This window comes from Varroa jacobsoni, unplaced genomic scaffold (assembly GCF_002532875.2).
Source record: "Varroa jacobsoni isolate VJ856 unplaced genomic scaffold, vjacob_1.0 scaffold_633, whole genome shotgun sequence".
Classification (NCBI taxonomy): Eukaryota; Metazoa; Arthropoda; class Arachnida; order Mesostigmata; family Varroidae; genus Varroa; species Varroa jacobsoni.
Window position 1 is genome coordinate 162,321 of NW_019213535.1, and position 13,998 is coordinate 176,318.

A 13,998-nucleotide genomic window follows, 5' to 3' on the forward strand; every position below is an offset into this window, starting at 1 on the left:
AGATATTTTTAGACATCGAAAGAGAAATTGCAATCAAAAAAATCATCATTTCTCTTCTTAGAGTTGGCCAAATATTCGTACACGCTCTAATATAACAACACATCCCAACTCGGACGTTTGCTATCTACAACGTCTTTGTCTTCCGGCAGCAGCTTCAGAAACTGGCACAACGCTGTAACGGCCTTACCCATCGGACTAGCCGACCAAATTCAGGTACGTTAGTGATTGAAAAACGTCTAAAAACATAGGCGACTGGCGTATTTGAATATGGCGCTGGACAAACGTCAACGTAGACTATCCTGCACAGTCACTGCACAAACGAAAAGCATGTTGGAAAATGCTGGAGGACAAGAAAGAAGAAGAATCGGTTAATGGCTTTTCTGTCAACGTGATGCCCCTAGAAAGTGGTAATACCTTCATTAAGAATTTCTGTTGATTTCAACTTAAAAGTTGCGCTCTCAAGTAATGGGTGAATAAAATACGATTCTCCTGGAAAATTCCGAAACTAGTACTTTAAAATGTATTTTGTTGATTGTTTAGTATAAACATCGACTGTGCCAGATTGTATGTCACCGCTTAACTTAATAATTGTCACGGTCGTAGTGAACCCTTGCAAGACCCTCGTCGTTATGTCTGAATAGCCGTGGGCCATGATTTCGCACTTTTGTGCTTCTTAATCCTCGCGGATTCACCCTGGGGCCACCAGACTTCACATGAACCTAAGCTCTAACAAAAGCACTGCACAAAAGCTAGCTAAGAAGACTTCGCCTTCAGCTATCCACGATACGACTTCTAAGCTTAGCCATACACTTATGTTTACATCCACACTGGCCGTCACTATACCGCTAAGTTTTTTCTTCGCATTACATCTTTTTTAGAGCTACAGCTCGTGAATGAATATAAGCACCTCGATTGCTTTACAGAGATCGTACATAAGCATATCAGGGGTAAACCCTAAAATCTATAAATACTCGTTAACTTTACCGACGAAAGATCCAGTGTCCAGTTTACCTATTCGATCTACTTGATTGATTGTAACATCAATTGAGTTACCAGGTTAGGGTGTCTAACAACGTTTTTTGTTGTTTTCGCTACGGTGTGCCAGAGAGAACAATGCAGTTTCGTACGCTTACCTTCGCCAAGTAACTTTTTCTATTCGTTCCTAATTAGTCGTACCGTGCATCAATCCAGTGATGCTCTGATGGAGACATTTGTCACAATGAAAACGATTCAAATAAGTCAAATTATGTAGGCATACGCACAGGTATCCATAACCACTTTTAGAAGAAATGAAAAAAAAAAAATTTTCGCGTCATTCATTAGAAATCCAATTTGAGTGCTGTCATTTCGTGCAGGGGGAAAGTTAGTTCGCTATAAGTTAAAAAGAAAAGCCTAACCAAGCTATAGAACTACTTATGAATAAAATAAAGACAAAAAGGAATGGCTGCTAATAAGTGTTTATAGAAAGTTGTATAATTACCATTTTTGCAAGTTATTCCACCTATTTGAGGCAAGAAACCGATTTACGAGGCGACTGACTATTTATTGATACTGATTGTCCGCGTCAATCGACCAAGAGTCAATATAATAATTGCCTTCCTCTCTAACCTCTCGTAATTCAGCAAATTGAAACAAATTTTTTTTCATCGAAAGAAATGAATAGTCTGAGTGGACGGCAAGAAACAAAAAGCAGACGAATACAAGAGATAATGCAACAAGCTGCTAAATTATTCAAGAAGGACAAACGTTTACGGCTTCACGGTCACCCATCCTTCTGCGTGTGGTCGAACGTGTAAGTATACGATTGGGTGTGAAATGTTCGGTTTCGAAAGGTGCCCAAGATTGCTGGACTGATCTATCGGCCATTAGCCTAGCCCAGCTCGAGCAAGATGAGCTGATGGGCAAAAATGAATGCCACCACCGCAAGTACCCCGGCCAAGTGGCGCGACTCGTAGGTAAGGCTGTTCATCTGAGGGGTCGGCCTCTAGCTGCGGTATCACAAGGATGCGTGTGGTTGAGACGATGACAGGACAACAGGAAATGAAGCCGGATGCGGTGGACGAATCGACCGAAAACAGACTCTATGAGAAGTAACTATAGCAGCGGTTCCTTGGCTTGACATCGTCCTTTTCGATGACGATAACGCAGTGCTCAAGCACAGCGACTAACTTCGAGCCGCTAAGCACTGACCACAAGCAACGACCTGTTGGCCACCAAATAGTTGTAATAGTGGTCAAAGTCGCAGTAGTACCAAGCCTCAGTTTACCCCTGTGGGGCGCCGAACACGCGCGTGCCTAAGCAGCGGAAATGAGATGGCGGCTACGAGAAGACCTCACCGCCGTGTCTTTACCCAAAGCCAGTAGATTGCAGCTACTTCTGCGCCAGTTGACCGGCAGTAGTAGCTGCGCGTAAACAAATGCCGGCCCGCGCCCAAGCAGCGGCTCCTTAACTCGTGAATGCAGCGGAAGTCGATTAAGCAGTGCTATTTTCCCGTTCGCCGTTTGCCGTTCACCACTGTGGTGGTGGTCGGTGGTGGTGGTCGGTGGTGGTATTTCTAAGGAGACGGTCATTGGTCAGTGCCGGTGCCAATTTCGGGAAGAATTATTACCTCCTTATTTGTTCCCTGTAAGTTAATCTTTTCTCTATTGAGCGGTCAGGGTAAGTGTGAGGAAGTGATTGGACGTAGGGACTAGGCAGTGGGCTGTCGGTGTGTATATACCGACGTAGATCCTCAAAATAGATTACGGAACGATACAGGCATGAAAATAGCTTAAGTTTGTTTTGGAATTTGAATTCGCTCCCTCGAATAACGTGTCGACTAGGGGAAAGAACGCACTGGAATAGTTGCAGTGTTTTAGCGTTTAAGGAAAATACAAACAATAAACAAATGTTTGATTAACAGGGATTAACTCAATAATTAGCGGATTAGGTGTTATTTTGCCCATGACACGACTGCAGACAGGCGTTAGGAGCTTCGTGAAGGGCTGCTCTTAATTGTTAGAAAAAAATGTATTATTTTCACGAAGGATCATTGCCGCAAATTCAATATATTTAATCTCCAATCGCTGATCATAGATGCACATAATAAAATATAGATAATAGAGTTTCACATTATTATGATTTTTCCTTTAACAGAAACACACCTTCGGAGGAACCTATTCTCTGTTCGGTTTGTATGACACTCGATCACAATAATACTCTACCACCAGATTTAACCGTCGACCCCCGCCGCCTCTCCGCCCATTCTGAATACGGCCGGAGGACGACACCTACAAACAAGCAGATTTTGGAAGCTAGCTACAGTTAAATGACGCCCACATTTCTAAGATATCGAGAGGCGGCCCAGTAAACTCGACCCGCTAACTCATCAACGTCATCAGCCGGCAGGGACCGTTCAAAACAACAGATGAAAACACAACAACGACATGAGCTAGAACAACAAAACGAACCATCTAAATTGAACTTGATTCAAGTGAATACCTACAAGGGCAGCGACGGCTGGGTTTGTCAAGTAGGCAAGCGTTCCAGCGAATAGACAACTTTTATGGTCAAAAAAGAAAGGTATAACAGCTCGGTTTGCTGATTCGGTCTGGATAATATGTTTGCCCTCAACCCCAAAAAAAGATATAGCGCTCTCGTATGGATACATTTGAACAGTGACGAAAAGGAAGCTTTTACTTTTGTAAACACTGCTTTATATTAAATGCAGCTCCAAGACTGAAATTTACGTTTTTTATGATAGAATTTGTAAATTACTCTCTAAATAAATAATTCTGTCAAACGGGAAAAATGATAGTCTATTTTGCAATGACGCAAGTATATATATATATATGTGGTTGCAATCTGTCACGGACTATCGATAGATATTCATAGCTAACAATCTGGTCTGAACCAAAATTTCAATAATAAAATTATACTCGATTTCAACATCTCCACTATTTTCTACGTGCTTAATTTCTCTAACTAATCCGTGTTGGAGAGTATTAAAGGGGAAACTAATCTATTCACTTAAAGTCAGGTAGAACGGGTGGTCTTCGGTGTGACCGTTCTTACCATGATAAAGTTCATAGATAAATTACGTTGAAGTCACTGGTGGGTCATACGAATATCATGTCCTTTTATTAAGTTGATCATTCAAAGTTCCTCACAGTTGTGGTATATACCCTTCATTCCCATTCATTACCAGCTAGCTAATAATGTTTACATCAACACCGACCTTTTTCACTATACCATTTATAACACAGCGCGAGAACTATTTCAACCATAAAGTGGACCAAAGAACGGCCAACAGTGATATGTATTGGCGTTGTCAGAATACGATTCTTTGGCCCAATCACGATCATGGATGAAGCAGGGCTGCTGCTTGAATTTTCCTATTTGTCTAATGTCAAGAGATGATCTTATTCAGTCACAATAATAAATTCCAACGAAAAACTGACTGACGTAATCGTTTTGTGAACGCTGTTGTAGCAGCTTCCCGAGCACAATGCTTTTGAGGATTAAGGGAGCATTTTCGGTACTCATAACTTGTCATGTGATCTCATTGAACGAATCCGAAAGTTCGTCTGTAAGTACACGGCAGACGCGTCGATATATCGTATGGCAAACGCTGCTAGACTTTTCCATAGTGTCTACTTTCCGTGTGTCTAGCCCACTGGGCTCAATAAAAAACTATTCACAGCTGAGTTCAATTGCTTCTTGTTTGAATTACAGAGAATCAAACGTTGGACGTTATCTACTGTAGCATTACGCTACATGACATTGGATAAAGCTTTCGAGGGTTCCTGGCTGAAACAAATGCAAAGTCCTGCCACTATACTGATCCCGGACAGAAGGGCAGAACTCTACTGCCCGTATGCATTTACGCAGTGAGCCCCATTTTTCCTCAAATAATGCGCCCAGTAGCGAGTGCAGTAGGCTAAGGTTGAAAACGGCAAACTGGGTTTGTAGAGCGAAATTACGCATTCCTGTTCCGACTACTATACATCCGAGGAAAACAGGCAGAGCCGGTATTGGGACATGTTCATTCTAATTGTTTCGTTGACGAGAGCTAAACCGTGAACTATGCCTAAACACACTAACGTAATAGAGGTGTGGCCCTATTTCGTCTCAGATATAACGTAGAAAACTAATAGATTTGATCTAACGTACTTCTGTGTGAATGAATGAGTATATATATATATATATATACCACAAACTGTAGCAGTAGTTCAATGGAAATTGCTCTATTTAATTATTACTTCAAAAATGCTTCCAAATAAATTTGTTCTTTTTGATACTTTTACTATCGTCGCTTTCAGCTGTACTCACGATTCCTTTCAGCTAATTCTATAATGTAACCGTTAAGCGAAGAGCTTACGGTATCTATTTGGTACGTTTGTTGCATACATCTTCCTCTGTACCTGTAGAGCTGAGGCATTCATGTGTACAGATCGACAATGATTCTTACGTATAATTTCTGCTCGGCATCAGACAATTAGTTTATGGCGACGCGCCAAAGACGAAGTCTCTCACCTATAATAGAAAAGTTCGTGTTTAAAAATATTCAGTTGTATGTGCTGTCTTTTTGATTCGAGTTTTACGTTCAGCATAGCCTTTAGATAGTCCATTAGACGCCGCGCCTCGACCACTATAAACGCTATCCTCGACGTTGTATTGTTGCTACGACCTATTGGATATGACGCGTGCTTTTTTTTGTTTTACGAAGGCAAAAACAGTTACAGTGTTCTCTTAATAACAGGACCTGTTATTACTAGTCTAGGTTATAAAATTGCAGTAAAAGTGGTGCAGTTGTATAATTCAATCCATAAAGGTGTCACTAATCTCATCGGCCAAAAGTACGCTATATTTATTTCTCTAACTTGCTATTATGGATATTACACTATCTGCTTTTCCGGCTATTCCGGTTGTTTGAACAAAAGGAACGAATCAGATACGATTTCAGATAGCGCATTTTTACGACCATTGGCAAACGTTCATATCAGATTTGTGTGCCACAGTTTCTAGAGCAGTACCAACTTGATCATTGTGACTTGCTCCTTCTTTTGAACTTTTCTTTATGAACAATTTCCCTGCTCGTATCTTCTAGTCTCGCATTGCAACGTCTGCCTATAGTAAGCATAGCATAACTGAATAAGTAGAGAGCTTGTTATCGTATATATACACTGGATGTTCGCATTGTACAACCTTGATTCTTGAGCTCTGGCTAACAAACAGGTGCTCGAATGGTGTTTATTAGATTATGTCAGTAATTTCTACCAGAACTATGGAAGACAAGTGCAGTAGATGGTATAAAAACGTAGTTTCTGAACTCTAGGAGGGATGCACGTTACGTAATTGGTAAAACTCAGTCAAAGACTAGTCGCAATAGCAAGTTTGTATGCGGGTACAGGATAAAGGACGGCTTGGAACCGTTCGAACGCAGTACTTATACGCTATGTAAGCTCACCTTTGTGCAAAATTCTCACCTAAGAGAAAATCTCTCACCTAAGAGAATGTTTTACGGTTCTGTCATCTTTAGATGTTAGTATATTGCGACTAGTGTGCTGCATACGTATATGAGTTAGACACCTTGCTTCGATCTATGAAACTGCCGATACAGACATGACGTATCATGTATGGGATAGAGGCAGAAATAAGTTCCAGTAACGGTGCAGTAGAAACATGTTTGTCTGCTAAGCCCAGGGTCATTTAGTGGGCTGGTCTAAATGAGAATAAGGCCGCAGACATACGTTGTTTTGCGCTAGCAAGAGCCGGTCGTCGAAAGCGATGCTTAACTAGCACAGTAACAAACGATTTGAACTATTCGTATATAAAGGAGATTAAGGTCGGAACTGTATTAGTGTTCATGTGACTCCCAGTAGAAGACCGAAGTAGCCGAGTCACAAAATAATCTATCCATTTATTCGTTGTAGGAAGATTCTGTGGTGGCAAAATGATTCAATAAAAAAAAAACACTGAGAAGTGGCTTTGGGTGAAGAGCTGTCAAGTCAGCTTAATAATTAAAGTACGCTTGAAAGCCGACAACTTGCTAAATGAGAAGATCAAGTGATGAAACTCTAATGCTATTAGTGCTCCAAGATACAATATCTTAGTGAACCAGCTTTAAAGACACCTCCTTTAATCGCCTTTGCTTCATTTCGGTTGAGTGCTTGATTCGATATTAATTACGATATTGTCGGCAGCTTCGTTTTGTCTAATTCGATTATTACAAACCGTTTGACATGCTTATTATTCGTTCTTTAGCTATAATGCAACATTTCGAAGGTCTCTGGCAGATTAGCAGGCCCCCAAGATTTCTGGACTCAAAATCCCATCAGAGCAAGTGGATTCGTTATTGTGGTCATCTCTGCCGACCAACTGTTTGAAGTCTCCTTAAATTTATTCCCGGATTGTGGCACACTGAAGTATACTGTGGATACGCGTTGAGGCCGTGCAAAGATTTCCTGCTAGTACTACTGCAATACTGTTGCTGCCGTTGCTACAGGCTGCGTTCTGGCAATGGAGTACTAGTTCAGAATGCTGGCTATAGTTGACACTATCGAGTGCATTGGGCGGTCGGGGCGGGCTGATCCGTAGTCGCAAGCCATCACACATTGGGTTCGTGCGACATATGCAAAAATAAATACAACAATATACAATGCCACACCCGGACGGGAATAAATCCCTCACAAATCCCTCGTCGTTCAGATCGACGAACGAACGAGCAACCAAGATCGTTTGAAGTCACCGCTGACGACGGAGAAGAAGCCAAAGACGAGGACGATTTTAAGCCCATCTTGTTCCACTCGGAGACGGCAGGGGATTGATATAACGACGACCTGCCAGCCGGTAAGCACCGAGGCCTAGGTTTGGACGAGGACTCCAGCCAGCTTCTTGTGGTTGTAGTTCACGTCATCAGCGACAGTAGTACTACAGACGGTAGTCGCCGGCATCGTAACAGCCACTTACTTTTCTACCTGCATAAGCAACGGTGGGTTGCACACTGGCTCACCTCTAAGTACTTGGCCCTTTTCTTAAACTTCTAGTCGTCGGCTTCGATCGCTCCCACTAAACAGAAAGCCAACAGGCTTTCCTGTTGTATCGATTCCATTTTGGGATTTGGGATAGCCACAACAGCAGCAACAACAACATAGATAACAATAAGACTCAACCACAGTAAACAACGTAGCATAAGGGGAAACAGCATATTCATTCATACACATCCGGCGACCATAGAGGGACCGATAGCGACTAGTTTACATTAAGGGCTTTTATAAATGTATTGCATACTTACTTAAGAATAATACACACCCTTTTAATACACACTGACACACAAACATTTTTACGCTTCCTTCTTGCAGTTCAATGTGTTTCTGGCAACCGCCGCCTGTCTTTGTACAGTTTGTAATATCCTGTAAGTTCGCAGGATCGATATTTCGAAAAGGCCAAGTTTACAAAGCGATAAGATTTGTCCTGTGTGACCACTGCTGTTTGTGTCATTAGTCGTCAACTATTGAGCTCATGATTCAGATATTTTTTCGTGTCGCAGTGTCTGACTGTATGTGCTTGCCTGTGGGTATTACAGGTGTATTATGCCATCCCTTGTACTGCGGAAGTAACAGAGAGTGGAGATGGATTCATCTCTATCTATTCTACATGGATGATGTCGCGGTGGTATTATACATTTAAACCAATAGGATTGCATATAGTACCGAGGTAAGGGCACGGACACCAATGCCGCCAGCTGCACAGTAGCCTGCACACGCGTGCACACTCATGTTGTCCATTCATGCCAATCGAATCGGACGTGCTGCAGCTGTGTCCCGTGTGAAGCAGGCGACAACAACGACGACCCTCAACTGGCAGTAACAGATGCTAGTAGGTTGGGGCGTACCGCGACTCGTCATCAACATACATGCAACCGCGCACATAGCGATGGAAACTCAATTTTTTCTTTCGTCATTGTTTCACTATGAATGTTCTATATGATTTGATTTTTTCTTTATAATTTTAAATGTGATACTTGTTGATAAATTATTACATTTAGAACAATAAGTGCTTTTAATTGATCTTCTGCTGAGGACAAATCTAAATGTTTGTGTATTGTGCGTTACGCTAATAAGTTATCAGGCAGTCTCTTTCCGAAATCACCTAAAATTCAGTGAGTCTTGTATATCTATTTTAATAATATTGTAAATCTATTTCAAAGAAAATGTTGGTTCGTAACGACAAGGTGCTCGTCGGTGCTCGAAGAAGTAATAAACTCGATTTCTGTTTTTTTAACTTGTTTAACTTAACCAGCGTGATAGTTTTAAGAAGTTTACGTTTAGCGCAAACAGGCTAAATCTCAATGCTAAAGTAAATTACGGATTAATGTCACGTGGGATTAGGTCTCTCGATCACAATCAGGTAACACCTTAAGCACAACTCTGTTATCAGAGGGTTCTGATCGGAAGTTAGGGACCAGATAGACGGTAACGATGCGAAATAGGTTCACTCTGAGGATAATCATCATCACTATGGTTTGACTACGTAAACGGTTGAATAAGACCACTTCTCAACATGTACAGAGGAAGTCGTTCGGTATAACGCTTTGAGGATTCCCTAAACCTCATCGTCTTTGTAGCAGAATCATAGCTAGGAGAAGGGTTTGAGCCTCAAAACTCGATTAGGATCTTTGCCCGATATTTAGTCTGCGGTGATCTAACTACTTTATCTACCGGCCGTATGCACGTTCTCATTCTTCTGCAAAACTACACCTACTGCAAAACTCTAGTGTCTTTGTTCGAAGTGTTACGTGTCGGCCATTGATGATCCAGGTAGAAAGCTACAGCTTTCAGCCAACGATACAGACATAGCTCCATAAATATATCACCAGATCCTTCAGACACATTTTCCGCCGGGTCTTGATCAAACACCATATAGGGTAAACTATTCTATAATAATAGTTCGACCGACCGCTGGATAGTCCACCATAGGGCGGTCGTGGCGGCCATCGATCCGGCCGCGACTCTGCCTGACTGAACGAGCTAGGTGGATGCCGTCTCTCGAGCTTCGGAAATCGCTAGGGTCGCTGTTGTCACTATTGTATTCCTTTGTGTATGTATACTTAAATCGACGCATGCGTTATGGCGACGGAGGCGTTGCGAATTATCGAACAGTACACAACACAAGACAACACAGTTTTGCACAGCAGCAAAGTCTGTCCCTAGTGAGGGAACCGGCGACCCCCCACGAAGTGGCCGGGATTGGAGTTTGTGCATGGCTGTCTCTCGGTCGATCGCTCGAAGCTATATGTCCGTGGTTGGTTCTACCAGACGTGTGATAACGGCTAGTTTTCTAACGAAATGTCTCTCATCGACTCTCACCGACCGGGTTTCATAGATTGTTAGCAGCTAGGAGCTCGTCACGTTTTGGTCGTTCTTACTTTCTCGGAGGTTCCCGCTACGATGAAAAGAAACGACGGAGAGGTGACAAATGCACACACAAAACAACACACGAACGGTTCTACTACGATGGCGGGAGTTCAAGTAATCTTAGAAGAATTTCCTGGACAGGCACGCTTAAAGCAGATACCTCGATATGGACACGGTTTTAGCTTTTACCATTGGAATTAGTAGAATCGAACGAATATTCAATATCAATAAACCTAACTCGGCACGCAGAATCGAGCTAATCGGAAATCGACGCAGTGGCGCTGGCTCAATTCACAAAAGTCCATTAAACAAAACATTTTTCAGCGATTCATTCAGCTAATATTATAGCTGTTTTATAATGGAAGATAAAGTAATACAAGTTGCATCAGTCGCCGACAAAAACACTGATGCATTCTGCGGTATGCCTGATTCTCTAACATCGTGAATGGCTAGGGGGCTACGAATCGGTAGGGAGCGACGTATTGATACCCTGACAAGTAGAAAAAGTGCATTGTTCGAAACCATTTTCATCGGCACCAACAACGATAACAATAACAACAACAACAACAACAGCAGCAGCAGCAGCAACAGCAGCAAATACCCATAAATAAACTCTTCGCTCTTCGCTGACCAGAAATTGTCGTGCGAGTATGACGAGTCTGATTCGCAATCTCAAACGACAAGTTGATTTGTATTATCATTACAATTTTCTACCACTAACATTATTACGGCTATTCGGCGGTATTTAGGCGCGGTGCATCTATGTGCAGCTTAATCTCGAGATCTCAATAATAAAGAACGCGAAGGGTTTCGTCTGTTGGCCGGCTGTTTGATATATTTACATAATCTTCTGCGAGATTCGAAAAAGGGCCATTCGTCTTACTGACAAGTCCTTATCAAGCGAGGCAATATTTATTTACTAGCTATTTTGAGCACCGAAATTTCACGAACAGAGCAAGTCCGGTGTGAGGTGAACAATTTCAATTGGCGCTTTCATTTGTATTGTGACTGTACGTGAAAGATATATGTATAGAGAGAGAGTAAGGTCCGGGGTGGGCTAAACAGTAGTCCTGGGGTCCAAGGTGGCCAAAGTCGCCGATTGACAGCATGCCACAGAGTGGCCTAGATACCCTCAAAATTAGTTGACACGTTTCTAAGTTGGTTCTTATAGACCACAATGGCCACTTGGATATAGTGTGCTTCTATTGCACCAGCGAAACAACACATATACGGGTATCTACACTCAAACCAACGTATACAAAAGGTGAGATATTTCGTAGTCAACATTAATCTTTTTTTACCAAGCCATTTGCTAGAAGCAACTATAACATTTTTAGCGCTGCCTAGAAACAAAACTTTAATTAAACACTGTGGTTGCTCGAAAATCTTTCTTGCGACGATCCAGATTGTTATAAATACATCAAACGATAATGACAGCTCGAACACAAACGTTGCACGAGAGGGTCTACAAATTTGCCTATTGTTATCATTTATATACATCTTCATCTTTCGACTATTAGCATGGCACGAAGACGCAATAACGGAAACCGAAAACTATATAGTTCCCAACGCCAATCCCGGATTAGGAATAGTGTGATTATTGGGATGACTATTTGCGTATACTGTCACTTTCTGTTACTAGTTTCCTTCTAGCCAAAATATACATACTTTAGTCATAAGAACCGCTACCCACTATTGATAACAGTTCTCAAACACTAAGCCAATCATATTAAAGAGGTTGGACGTGAAAAAATAAACCTGTTTATGTACCAGCTGTCAATATGCGCATTTCCAAATCCACTCGCAGCCTACTGGGCTATACTGCCCTTGTCTAATGTTTGTCGACCTGAGCTCTGGAAAGAAATACACGTAGCTAATAAATTATCTTTCCCTAACGCGAAATGCATTTCAAGGAAATGCCTACGTCTTTTTGTTAATATATATTCCAGTGGACCAGAACATCGTCACCCCGGTGATCACAGTGACTATGGCGTTCCTCAACGAATATACTCATATAAACTACGTCTATTGAGATAGGTTCGAGTACATTGATTCTGTACGTTTAGCTTGTTGGCTATTATTGTCGACGTCGCGCACACAATAATAGCTATACTTATTAACGCCATAGATCCAAAAAGAGCTAAACAGGAAATAGGGAACGCTGGTACCACGTGGCACGACTAGGGAACTAGGTAATAAATAGACTCACATGATAGGCATTACAATAAACAAAAAAGGGCGCTGCCGAATACGTATACGTTTGTCCGGCCTCTCACCGGCTGCCAACGCGGTGCCAGAACAATACCCGGCATTATTTTGTACAGCGGTCTGTCTGTTTCTATGAAGTCTCGTTCATAATTAGCCAAATGTAATTCCCCCATAAAGTGATATTAACTAATAAAAGAGTACACTTTTTTCTCCATTCGACATATACATCGTTGATGCATCACTTGGCAGAAACTAATGGTACGTTGTATTGTTGATTTTAATCACCCCTTTTTTAATATAGCTAATGGTACATAGAAATGGCTTTATCGACTAACGGGTTCTACACTGACCGTTTTCACTACACATGCTACATTAGTGAAAAGAAGTTAGTGTTCAGCGAGATTTTACTGATGCGTGGCCTAGGCCTGCCATAACTCAATTCATTTATGTTTATGTTGCTTTTTTGCGTTCCAATGATTTTCCCATCTATTAACAGGCCGCGTTGAAGCGTGCTTGACACACGATTTAGTCTATTTCCGCTGCAAAGTACACCTCATCCCGAACCATATCGCACGCTTAGGTCTAGTTTATTCAAGTCACAAACTGATCATTTGCAGGCTTGTTTCGTAGTTATAGTAGCGGGTCAACTTAGAACTTGCATTCGCTATATGTAATCATAAGGTTCCCGGATCAAATTCCTACGGTAACGTGTGAATCTTGTAAAATTTAATACTGAATAAGTGTATAAAAGCGTATCATAAGTATGACATTTGTGGCACTTCAGTTGGACCTGTCAGCCGGATTTCGAAATTTGAGGCGCTAAGTATTTGCTTAGTCTAAAATAGGATATAATGGAAATTGACTTCATAGACATCGAAGTAATGTATGTTATATTCTTTAATACGTACAGGTCACGATTGTTCGAACATTACCCCCCCCCCCCCCGAAACATTAGCTACTGACTATAGATTCGATGTGATTTAATTTGCTACCGGTGACACTCGATGACACTTTTAATCCTTCGTCAAGCGTCCGCATAAAGTCTCGGGTTAATAAGATGTTTTGCTACGATAATTCGCCAAGCGTACGAAAACAAAGGCTCAAACGATCTGATGGTAAACTGTGGTATTTAAATTCTACTGCCAGGGATGGAATACGTTTTGAGGGACTGAGGCCGACAAACAGATTGTGCTCTATTTGCTCTAAGTGTATCTACAATGTTTACTCCGCTCAGCGACGTAATTGTCGCAGCACTTTTGCATCTCTACGACCCTTCAGAAGGAACAAGATACAACAGTATCCTGTGAATCATTGTCTATTCATCCATTAGAATTCAGATTTCGAGTACAACTAACAGCAAGTTTAATCGCTGCAAGTATGTTACGCAAAAATG